Here is an 11,244-nt window from a genome sequence, read left to right on the forward strand (position 1 = left end):
TTTTAATTTTATTTAATTTTTTTACCAAGGACCCTGAAAGGATTCCTTATGACCTAAATGTTTTGTTTTTCTTTTCTCATTGTGGGTTTTCCAGGAAAACTATGACAAAGTGTTGAAACAAAGTTGGATGTGTTTCAGTCCAGTAACTTGTAATAAATAAACTTGGGAACTTGGAGGAGAGGCGGATTCTAGTCAACTACGGGACAGGGCGAGTAAACATAAGGGGACAGCCCTGTCCCGTAGAGCGGTGCAGCTATGCCGCATCCCGGCTTGACGTCCACCTCTCCTCCAAGTTCCACTCTGAGTTGCCCAGTGTGCTGCTGCATGATGTGGTAAATGACATCAAGAGGGAGGTGACCCTCAGGTGGTTGGCAGCGCTACGGGCATCGAACCCTCATGTTCCTTTGGTGACGACCTGGGACCGGGAAGCCCTGGATCAGGAGGTGACCGGCCCGGGACCCTCGAGCTTCTCCTCGAGACCTTTGTGTTCAATGGACCTTAAGCTTGGTAAGGTCCATTGCACTGAATGAAAGGTTCTGAGTCAGAAACTCTAGAAACTGACTGCATGTTTGTTTGGACCCAGCCAGCTGCCTCCAGGCTGGAATAGATGGAATCAGGACCGGGGTTCTGCAGCTGTGACCAATAAACCATCGTCTCTTCTGACATATGCTGGAGACATGACTCGGTCCATAAATCAGAACAGCTTGAAGGTGCTGGGACGAGGGTAAGTCCCACAATTTAAGCCTCCTTCAAAGTACACAGGTATTACAAAATGAAATATGTGAAGGAAAAACAGTTTTAGATAAACTATAGTATTAAAAAAAATCACTACTATGTAACATGTTTTGGACTGTTTTACTATCAATGTGTTTGATAGGTGAGCTACTGGGCGTTGACTACCTTCTACGTCAAACAGGAAAGCCACTGAAACCCGGGCCTGACTCAGAACAGACAGATGTTCTGCTGGAAGGTGTGGAGGCAAATGTAGCGGAGGAAGATGAAGGCTTTGTGGACGAGGAAGCTTGGGACTTTCTAGTATCGGAGCTAGACGATGAGACCCTTTTCTCTGCTACATCACAGCTCGAATCCTCCACCCAGCCTGGCATTGCTGTGCCTATGTCAGAGGTGGGCATTCTTAGTAAGCTGTAGAATTGAAGAAAAATAAAATATAACTTCAAATAACTTCAACATTTTTTGTTGTTTTCTCAGGGTTTAGATGAGGTCGGTGTACCTGCAAGGCATCAAGAGAAATTGAACACTGGGAGGTTTTGGTCCCCCAAGAAGAGGCAGGAATTTACTCCTGGGGTTGAGAGTGTGAAGAGGCATGCTTTAACCACTCCATCTGCCCAATGGCCAGACTGCTGCCGCCTGGTGGAGACCATCTTTGTCCGGCTGTGCAATATCCGTCGTAGTCCAAAGAAAAGAGGGGCAGGCACAGTCTCCAGGTGGGATTTAATCCTTCAAGAGTAAAGGAAGATCAGGCAGCTCGTTCTGGCAAATGGAGCTGTGATGGGGCAGACAAACCTGCAGCTAGTGGATGTGAGCTACACCACCCTGGTTCAGTGGCATAACAGAAGGGTCAAAAGGCAAGAAACCGCTGTGGTACTTCAAGGGTTAAACCTTCCCAGCCGCTTTTCTGTTGCTGCTGACCCACTTCTGCCTGCAAATATACGTCCGCATTACGGCGTACCACATTCAGGGCCACTGCATTCGTACAGGCTACCATCCAACACTGTGGGGCAGTCAAAATAAAAAAAAGCTACAATTCACTGATGGGACAAATCCATCAGGACAGCGGCAGCTTCTCCCTGCCCCACCCAAAAGGCCTCAGCTAGTGGCAATTACTCCAGTGGCACCACAGGGATCCGTTATCCTCACTACCCAACAGCAACAGAGTTTGTGGAGCCTCTCCACCCCTCCTCCACATGCTTATGCTGTGGCCCCTGCTCTGGACTCTGCTGTGGCCCCTGCTCTGGACTCTGCTGTGGCCCCTGCTCAACCTGGTAGAGAACCTCGAAACTGACGCGCAAAGTTTTGCACAACACATGCAAAAATGCGAGCAGTTTAGAATAACTGAAACAGGACACAGCCAATATAGGGGCAAATTTACTGTCCCTCTAATGAAAGTCTCACTTTCACCTCCCAGTGAGCTGAATGTGTTCCAGCAGTGGCTGGAACAAATAAAAAAAATAAATGTTTTCTTTACTTTAAATAACTTCACAAACTGTTTCATATAGTTTTTATTTAGTTCACAGAGTGATATTTATTTTGTTTTGGGTTGATTGATGTCATTGTGTACACCAAGTAATTCAACAAACCATAGTGTAAAAGGTTTCAAGTCCTTCAGCAAACCACACATTTCTTGGTTTAAGAAAGAAATGGGAGACTTCAATGGAAATGTGTTGCATCCAAATGCTACAATGTTTTTGGACTAACTAAAAATGTTTAATTCACCGTCTTAATTGTTGATGAATAAATATTTGGTTCTTTGAAATCGATGAGGTCTATGGTCTTTTACTGTGAGTAAATGTTAGCTGCTTCCAATTCTGAATTATTGGTAATAATTTTAAGCATACACTAGAAAAAAATATTCACTCACTCAAAAAGTACTTAAGGAAAGACACTTGAAAGAATATTTTAGTTTCAGTCATTGTTTAGCTGTGAAAAATGAAAATAAGCACTGGGTATGATTACGGACATTAAAATATACTGTATATAGCATACAGTATAATTTAACATCAATTTGACTATATTGGTAGAATAAAAAAAATTAAGGAATTCATCAGTTTTAAAACGAAAGCCTTTTATTACAAAGTGTTGTGTTTTACTTTACAGTACTACACCATCTGTACAAAAAAGCATTTAAAATGTTTTCAAGATACAAAAAAAACAAACAGTCATTACTTCATAACACTTAAACATTGATTGTGCGAAATCTTTTCACTAAAACATAGTATGGCGACTGGTAGGATCGAACTCACGACTCTGGGATCGGCCTCACTCTTCCCCTTCCTCAACCTTTCAATGGGTGAGTTAATGTAACTTGGAAAGCAGAAAACCTTTGAATTTGTAACTGTGGAAACACCCGTTTGCTCCACGATAGCTTGCCACCAAGTGGACTAGTTAGCACATCCAGGGTAGCCTGCCAGCTGCTCGGTTGGTAGCAAGCTACCCTGGATGTGACACATAACTGTTATGCTTAAATACTTACAGTATGTTTGTTGATAACAATTAAAAATTGTTGGAGGTTGTTGCCTTCTTAGATGATATCATATTTTCAAGCTGGGTTGAAGAACATGAGGTGAGGTTAATGAGGGTCCTCCAACGCATTGCTAATTTTGGTCTCAAACTGTCCCCTTCTAAATGCAAATTCTTTCAGACTTCTGTGAAGTATTTGAAGTATATCTGCACAGGGGATAATAGAACCTGATCCAGCTGCTGTAAAAGAATGGCTACATTAAACAATTCTGTCAATTAAAAATTGATTTCATTTGTCATTGATTGATCAAATTTTTTTTCAAGAATGTCTCCCTATAGATGCCCGTTGTGCCATCACCTTACACCCAAACTGGCTGGGCATCTGAAAACGGCTCATGGTGTGGAGAACTTGGAGAGGCGGATCCTCGTCAACTACGGGTCAGGGCGCGTTAACATCAGGGGACAGCCCTGTCCCGTAGAGGGGTGCAGCTATGCCGCATCCCGCCTTGACATCCACCTCTCCTCCAAGTTCCACTCGGAGGTGGCCAGGTCGCTCCTTAGTGACTATATTCAAGGCGTTAAGAGGCACGTAACCATCATGCGCCTGGCGGTCCTCCGTGCCGCGACTCCTGCTGTGCCGTTGATTACCACCTGGGACATCGACACACTTCAGCTACATTACACTGAATGAAAGGTTCTGAGTGAAACTCTAGAAACTGACTGCATGTTTGTTTGGATTGACAGGAACGTGAAAAAAGATTTGACATGATCTAGTAATTATATTTAAATCCTATCTGTGCTAAATATTTAATATTTACATAATTAACGTTTTGTTTTTGACTGTTATTTGGGTAGGAATTGTCCTTGTCCAAATGAGGTCAAAACTGGAGCTGGTGGACCGTAGCAGAAACCCAAAGAAGTGGATGGCGCTTGTGGCACCTGGTTCTGCTCACAGTGGGACCAAGCAGATGATGGTGGCTGATCAGTCTGTGGATACAAGAAGCTGGCAGGAACTGGGGCCTGTGAAAAGTGTCCTTCCTGGTATGATGGAGGATAATGCTGTGTGAAGCCAGCTTTTCCACCAACCCGTTGACTGATCAGTGCCTCGCCTTCACCGTTTTCAGGTTCCTTAAACTCCATGCTTTTATGTCCGTGTTCCACAGGAATGGAGGGGAGCCGTCTCGCTTCTGGGAAGGAGGCGTCAGCCACGGACACCTTCGGAGGAAGTTTCACACCTTGGAGAAGAGAGTCCCTGTCTGTTCTCTTCTGCCGCTCATGTAGCCTGAAAGATAAAAACAGAAATTGTTTCCTTTCAAAGTCGAGCCATCTTTAAAGTGCAATATCTGTTGAAAATAAAGGACTTCTTACCAAGCACACACAGTGGTATTGTTGATGGTGACTAACAACAAGTTGGTCTCGTCCTGTATGGGCTGGGGGTCCTCAAGCAGTTGTTTAATGTGGCAGTATGTTTGAACAATAGACTGCGGGATGGGTAAAACCTTCCCCTTGGTGTCTTTTGGCCGGTTTCTTGCTTGCCGATATTCTTTCAACAGCTTAAGGCAAATGCACTCAGACACTCTGAGTCACAGGTCTCTGGGCAGCCTGGCCATGAAGAGTCTGTGTGACAAACGGGTCATTGAAATAGTAGAAAAACACTAAAGTTTACCAACACTGATTTGATTGGAGCAGCAATGAAGTGCAGTAGAAAAGTACTTCTCATTTTGATGAGCTCAGCAAACCCATATTAATCTCCTAAGCTTAAAACTTTACAACGCTGAGAAAAAAAAATGTATTTGGCTTCCATGAGTGAATATGCAAACAAGTTATCCATTGTGTCAAATATCAGACAGGTTACCTTTCAGCTGCTTGCTGACCAGGTGCAGAGCCACTTTGTTTCCGGGAAGCCCTCCATGGTCCTGGTAACGTGCTCTTCTTGTTTTTTAAGGTGTATTTGGGGGGCTGCTTGTCCATAGCATGCAGGTTAGAATACAGCTGCAAGACATTTTCTACCTCTGTTGTTGACAATGCAGTTATTGTTCTGTTGGGGCTCAAAAGGTTCTCTGCCAAGCTGTCAACTGCCTCCCATCCAGGAAAACCTCTGTAGTCACACCGGGTCTCCTTAAAAAAAAAAATAAAAAATTGGTACAGATATATACACAGTCATGTATTTGGTGTCTCCAAGAATTTCCTGGAACTTCTGGTTGATCGGACTGGATAATCCATATTTGTACCAAAGGAAAAGGCCAACATGCCACAGAAGAAAAAGAGAGAAATAACAGTCTAAACCAGTGGTTCCCAACAAGTGCTGCAGAAGCCTTTTAATCATTTAAGTAAGCTGTTTGCAAGCAGGACACTTAAAACATGCAGTGGAGGGGTACATGAGGACCAGACTAGGGAACTACTGGTTTAAATAAAGTAGATTAAAGTATAAAATCAAGTACCGTTTCAGATTTATTAATTTAAAAAACCGAGTACCGTGTGAAAGTCCTAGGCACATTCGAACCCTCAAAACCATGAAAGTCCGACTTATCCAGCCTTGCAAGAACAATAGGTGTCAGTGATCTTGTCCACAGCTATATTTATGCTGAGGGTGTGAGGATCTGCTGTTTTCCTCATCGACCGGTAGCATTTAGCTGTGACTCACAATGTTGGAGGCATCGCGTGGCTAAAACTCCTTGATGTCGTTCAAAAAAGATGACATGAACTTGTTGGTTCCCCTGTCCATTGTCGTGGCTGATATTTTGCGAACATGTGGCAGAAATGCTACACTAATCGACTCAGAAATTCTCTGCAGAGAGTCAGTCGAAACGAAAAATGCCATAGAAGCTTCTTCTTCTTCTTGTATTATGGCGGTTGGCAAACCACTTATAGGTGCATTACAGCCACCTTCCAGACTGGAGTATAGATTAGATGGCCTATCGCTATAATCTTCCCATAATATCGGACTTCCTAAGAAAACTAAAAATGCTGTCAAATGCTACATCCCCAGACGATCTTTGCAGCAAATTTTTAATATCTAAATCATTTTTATTTCTATTTAACTCTCCAACACCTCTCTTTCCAGACTATACTTATTACATTCTAGAAAAATATGCTGCACCGTTTCCGACTCTCCACAATAACTACACAAACCAGTACTGTGTTTATTAATTATTTTCAGAGTACTATTAAGCCCCGTATGCCCAAACCTTAATCTGGATATAATATCCTCTTTTTATTCCCATTACCTTCCCTACATTCCCCTACTGTTTTTTGAATGCTATAATAAAATCTTGCCTTTTCTTCTCTATCCCATAGTTCCTGCCATTTCTTTTTAATATATATTTTACTTATACTTTTCACCTCATTTCTGCTTATTTTGATATTTACCTCAACACTATCCCTTTTTGTTGCACTCTTAGCAAATTTATCCGCCAACTCATCCTACTATTCCAATATGAGCAGGAATCCAAATTAACTTAACCCTGGACCCATATTTTTTAATTCTAAAAATTAATATTCAATATGATATCTTGTCTCGTTTCTGAATTCTGTTCTAAAATACTTATTAATGCACTACTTGAATCTGAACAAATCAATATTTCTCTTTTTTTCTCGTTTCCTCACTCTATTCTAGAGGCATTAATATAGCCATTAGCTCACCTGTATAAACTGTCAATCTGTCTGTTATTCTTTTATTTTTCATAATATGCAAGTCCGGAATTATAAATGCTATTCCAATTTTTTCATTTATTATTTTAGAAGCATCTGTATATACTTGTAAATACTCAGCATATTCTTTATTTTTATACCTTTCCACCTCTTTTTTTCTATTTGTCTGCCTTTTTCCAATAAGCTCAAATCAAATTCAGGTTTTCCACTTAACCAAGATGGAGTATCGGGAATACTCACCACAGGACTAATTAAATAATGATTTATTCCCATCTTACTTATCTCATCGTTTATAATCCATCCAAAACTATTTGACATTTAAAACATCTAATTGGTCGTGGGACATACTCTCTTACATTGTAGGACAAATATCCTAAATAGACTTTTTCTGGGAGTTTTTCTTCATCAAACTCTATCAGGATACTTTCACTGTTGGTTTTTCTCCATTTTTAAAGGTCTGAAGCCTTCTTACATTTTTTATTTTTCCTCCTTTGAGATTTGATTTGATTTCCTCATCTGACACCTCCACTGGGATCCCCCAAATCACTCCCTTCCTCCATTTACTTCCTTCTTGTACCACACTCTATATTTTCCCCATTTCTCTCATCCTACATGCTCTGTCTTTTTGTTCCTCTGTATTACAACTTACCATTAAGTTTCCATCTCTTAGTACTTTTGCATTAGTGATATCCCCACTTGATTCTTCAGAATCGTGGAAAGTTATGAGAGGCCCCAAGGGACAAAACCTACAAACTCTCTTTCATTCACTATCAAACTCTCTTTCATTCACTATCAAACTCTCTTTCATTCACTATCGTTTGATTGCAACGGAAGTTAACTTAAAATTTCAGTTTCTGATTGGACCCCAGGCAGAGTAGGCGGGTTTTCGCGGACAGGAAAATAGCTGAGCGGCAGCGACTCACAGAATGACATCGTTAGCGCTCCTACAGTAATGTCAGCAATATCAGAAGTGTTTTGAAGCCGACAGCCAGCATCAGAAACCCCATCTATCAGTGGGAAAAAGCTAGCCGCCACTTCGGAAATGGCAGTAAAGCCAGCCTGCACTTGATTTTAATGTGCGCGACAGCACAAGTTATGGCGCTCTCTTTTCAAAATAAAAGTGGATTTCCGGTTAATATTTGATTCACACGTCAAGTTTCTCTCCGGCGGCTATAAGAGGCTAAAACTTTGTGTTAATTTATTTGCAAAACGACATTATGTATCTGAAATTTTTTTTATATATTGTGTAGGCAAAAAAATCCTGTAAAGCACATACGTACAACCTCAGTTAAAATTGGTCTTATAGGTGTCCCTGCGTCATCCTGAAGTGAAAGAATTATTGCTTATGTAATCCGAAAGATTTTTTGCATGTCAAATGTCAGCAATTTTGATAAAGGTAGAACATTTGTGGTTTACAGAATTTTTTTACCCACATATTAATTTATTTTCAGATATATGATTTCCTTTAGCAAATCAACACAAAGTTTTACATTTTTAAAGCCGCAGGAGAGAAACATGAATCAAACATAAACCGCACAGTGAAAGAGAGTTTGTAGGTTTTGTCCCTTGGAGCCTCTCATAGAAAGTTTAACTGGACTGATCTCATTAACTCTAACAATCACTTTGAACTCTCTCACTTACCTCTCCATTTCCTCTTCAGACTCATCCCAGCTTTTCACTACTCTTCCCTTCTTTTCTCCACCTGCCGTTGCTGAAGAATTTCCTCTTTTTGAACTCATCCTTTCACTATTCGATGTTTCAGAACTCCCGTCTCTTTCACCATTTCCCCACTCTGGTCCACTCACAGCACAGCTGTGTCTACCCGCCGTAGTCTTCGTCCAAAGTTCGTTCACCAGTCCTCGGGATTTCCCGATAGAGTCTTGAACATTCCCCCGACGCCGACTTCCAGAAGTCCGAGGTATTCTTAACTCTTTATCTTCATCTTCTCCTTTTCAGTTCTTGATTTCAACTTTTTAACCATCAATCAGCTACTTAGATTCCACCTGCTCAGACGGAACCTCCCACCTTCCTCCATAGAAGCTATTAGCTCTGCCAGGCTGTTAATGTGAGACATGAAGTCACGTGGGACTTTCGAGGGGCGTTTCTGGGCGGAGCTTGGTAAGGTCCATTTCACTGGATGAAAGGTTCTGAGTCAGAAACTCTAGAACAGTGTTTCTCAACCCTGGTCCTCAATGCCCCTGCTCTGCATGTTTTAGATGTACCTCTATTCCAGAACAGCTGATTCAAATGATTGCATGACCATCAAGTGGTGCAGAAGCCTGTTAATCACCCAGAGATACAATTCAGGTGTGTGGCAGAAGGGAAATACCTAAGACATGCAGGACAGGGGGGCGCTGAGGACCAGGGTTGAGAAACACTGCTCTAGAAACTGACTGCATGTTTGTTTGGATTGACAGAAACGTGAAAAAAGATTTGAAATGATCTAGTAATTATATTTAAATCCTATCTGTGCTAAATATTTAATATTTACATAATTAACGTTATGTTGTTTTGACTATTTTTATTTAGTTCACAGAGTGATATTTATTTTGTTTTGGGTTGATTGATGTCATTGTGTACACCAAGTAATTCAACAAACCATAGTGTAAAAGGTTTCAAGTCCTTCAGCAAACCACACATTTCTTGGTTGAAGAAAGAAATGGGAGACTTCAATGGAAATGTGTTGCATCCAAATGCTACAATGTTTTGGACCAACTAAAAATGTTTAATTCACCGTCTTAATTGTTGATGAATAAATATTTGGTTCTTTGAAATCGATGAGGTCTATGGTCTTTTACTGTGAGTAAATGTTAGCTGCTTCCAATTCTGAATTATTGGTCATAATTTAAGCATAGACTAGAAAAAAATATTATTCACTTCACTCAAAAAGTACTTAAGGAAAGACACTTGAAAGAATATGGCGACTGGTAGGATCGAACTCACGACTCTGGGATCGGCCTCACTCTTCCCCTTTCTTCTTCCCCCCCCCCCCTCTTTCCCCCTCCTTCCCTTCCTCCCCCCCAAGCAGACTATTGTTCCCCAGCTTTAGCTCAGTCTAAATCACACTTTGCCACATCACCTACTGTTCGTACATCTTGTGAAGTCTTCTTCTTCTTGGTTTTTATTGGCGGTAGGCAACAAACTCAGTAGCATTACCGCCACTTACTGGTATGGAGTGTGGTTCGTGATGATCCATATACACTCTCACACACACACCTACTTATATAACTTTACTTTTATATAGCTTATATACCTCTCTTCATTGTTCTTTGCACATTCACAACCATCTTACTCTACTCAGATTCTATGAAATATCTTTGTTTTTTTAAGAAACCGAATAATTATTTGAATATGTCTACTCCCCAAATCCCTCCTCAAAAATCTGATAAATTAAACCTTTCTTTAATACCTACACACTCTCTCAACATGCATCTTCTCTCATCTTCATATTTACAACGCTCTAAAATAACATGCTCTGTTGTTTCAAAATTCTCACAATAATCACACTTTCCAGTTTTATGCTTTCGTATTTTAAAAAGTGAATAATTAAGCCCTGTATGTCCAAACCTTAACCTTGTTATTATTCTTTCCTCCTTCCTGTTTCTTCTACACTTCCTTTTCCTTCCTACAAACGTTTGAATTTTATAAAAACCATCTTCCTGTTAAACCTTCATCCCACCTTCTCTGCCATATTTTCATCAGCTCCTCATGGATTTGACTTTTCCCTTCAGATTTACTTGTCCTAACAGTAAAACTAATAGAATTATGTATTGCCTTCTTTGCCGTTTTATCAGCCCTCTCGTTACCTACTACCCCTATATGTGCTGGAACCCATACAAAAACAACTAATAACCCCATATTTTGTATTCTAAATAGAGTATGATATATTTCTAATAAGATGTCCATCCTACAATCCGTATTGTTATATTTTATGCTTATCAAAGCCAAGCTTGAATCGGAGCAAATTATTGCTTGCAGTGGTTTTACATCCTCTATCCATTGTAATGCTAATAGTATAGCTAATATTTCTCCTGTATAAATTGATAACCCATCCGTAATTCGCTTCCCTATTTTCAAATTGAATTCTGGGATTGCAAATGCTATTCCTATTTTTCCGGCTATTTTGATGCATCTGTGTAAATTTGGACGTGTCGATAATACTGATTTAAATGTGATTGTGCTGAATATCTATCTACAACATTTGATTGGTCTTGTTTCTTTACCATTAATGATATATCTACTATTGTTTCTGGTAGAATCCAGGGTGATATAATTGATATTGGATCTGTTTACTAATTTCTAAAACATTCATTTTAAATTCCTTTACGTCCTTTTCAATTTTCCATCCATAACTTCTTATGTCTTTCTTTCCTTTTCCCAACATGACTTTAACAT

General features: G+C 40.4%; 2 long non-coding RNA genes across 2 annotated transcripts; one reads left to right on the forward strand and one right to left on the reverse strand.

The window, feature by feature from the left end:
- Positions 1-3,957: 3,957 nt before the first annotated feature.
- Positions 3,958-4,572, forward strand: LOC145553882 (uncharacterized). The gene is made up of 2 exons (XR_014089927.1): positions 3,958-4,239; positions 4,362-4,572. It is a non-coding gene; the product is annotated as an uncharacterized LOC145553882 (long non-coding RNA).
- On the reverse strand, positions 3,976-8,796 carry LOC145553881 (uncharacterized). Its single transcript, XR_014089926.1, has 4 exons — positions 8,491-8,796; positions 5,054-5,316; positions 4,567-4,815; positions 3,976-4,480 (listed from the first exon to the last, which is right to left on the reverse strand). It is a non-coding gene; the product is annotated as an uncharacterized LOC145553881 (long non-coding RNA).
- Between the last annotated feature and the right edge of the window lie 2,448 nt (positions 8,797-11,244).

Source organism: Poecilia reticulata, chromosome 11 (genome assembly GCF_904066995.2).
Source record: "Poecilia reticulata chromosome 11, P_reticulata-male-v2, whole genome shotgun sequence".
In the NCBI taxonomy this organism is placed as follows: Eukaryota; Metazoa; Chordata; class Actinopteri; order Cyprinodontiformes; family Poeciliidae; genus Poecilia; species Poecilia reticulata.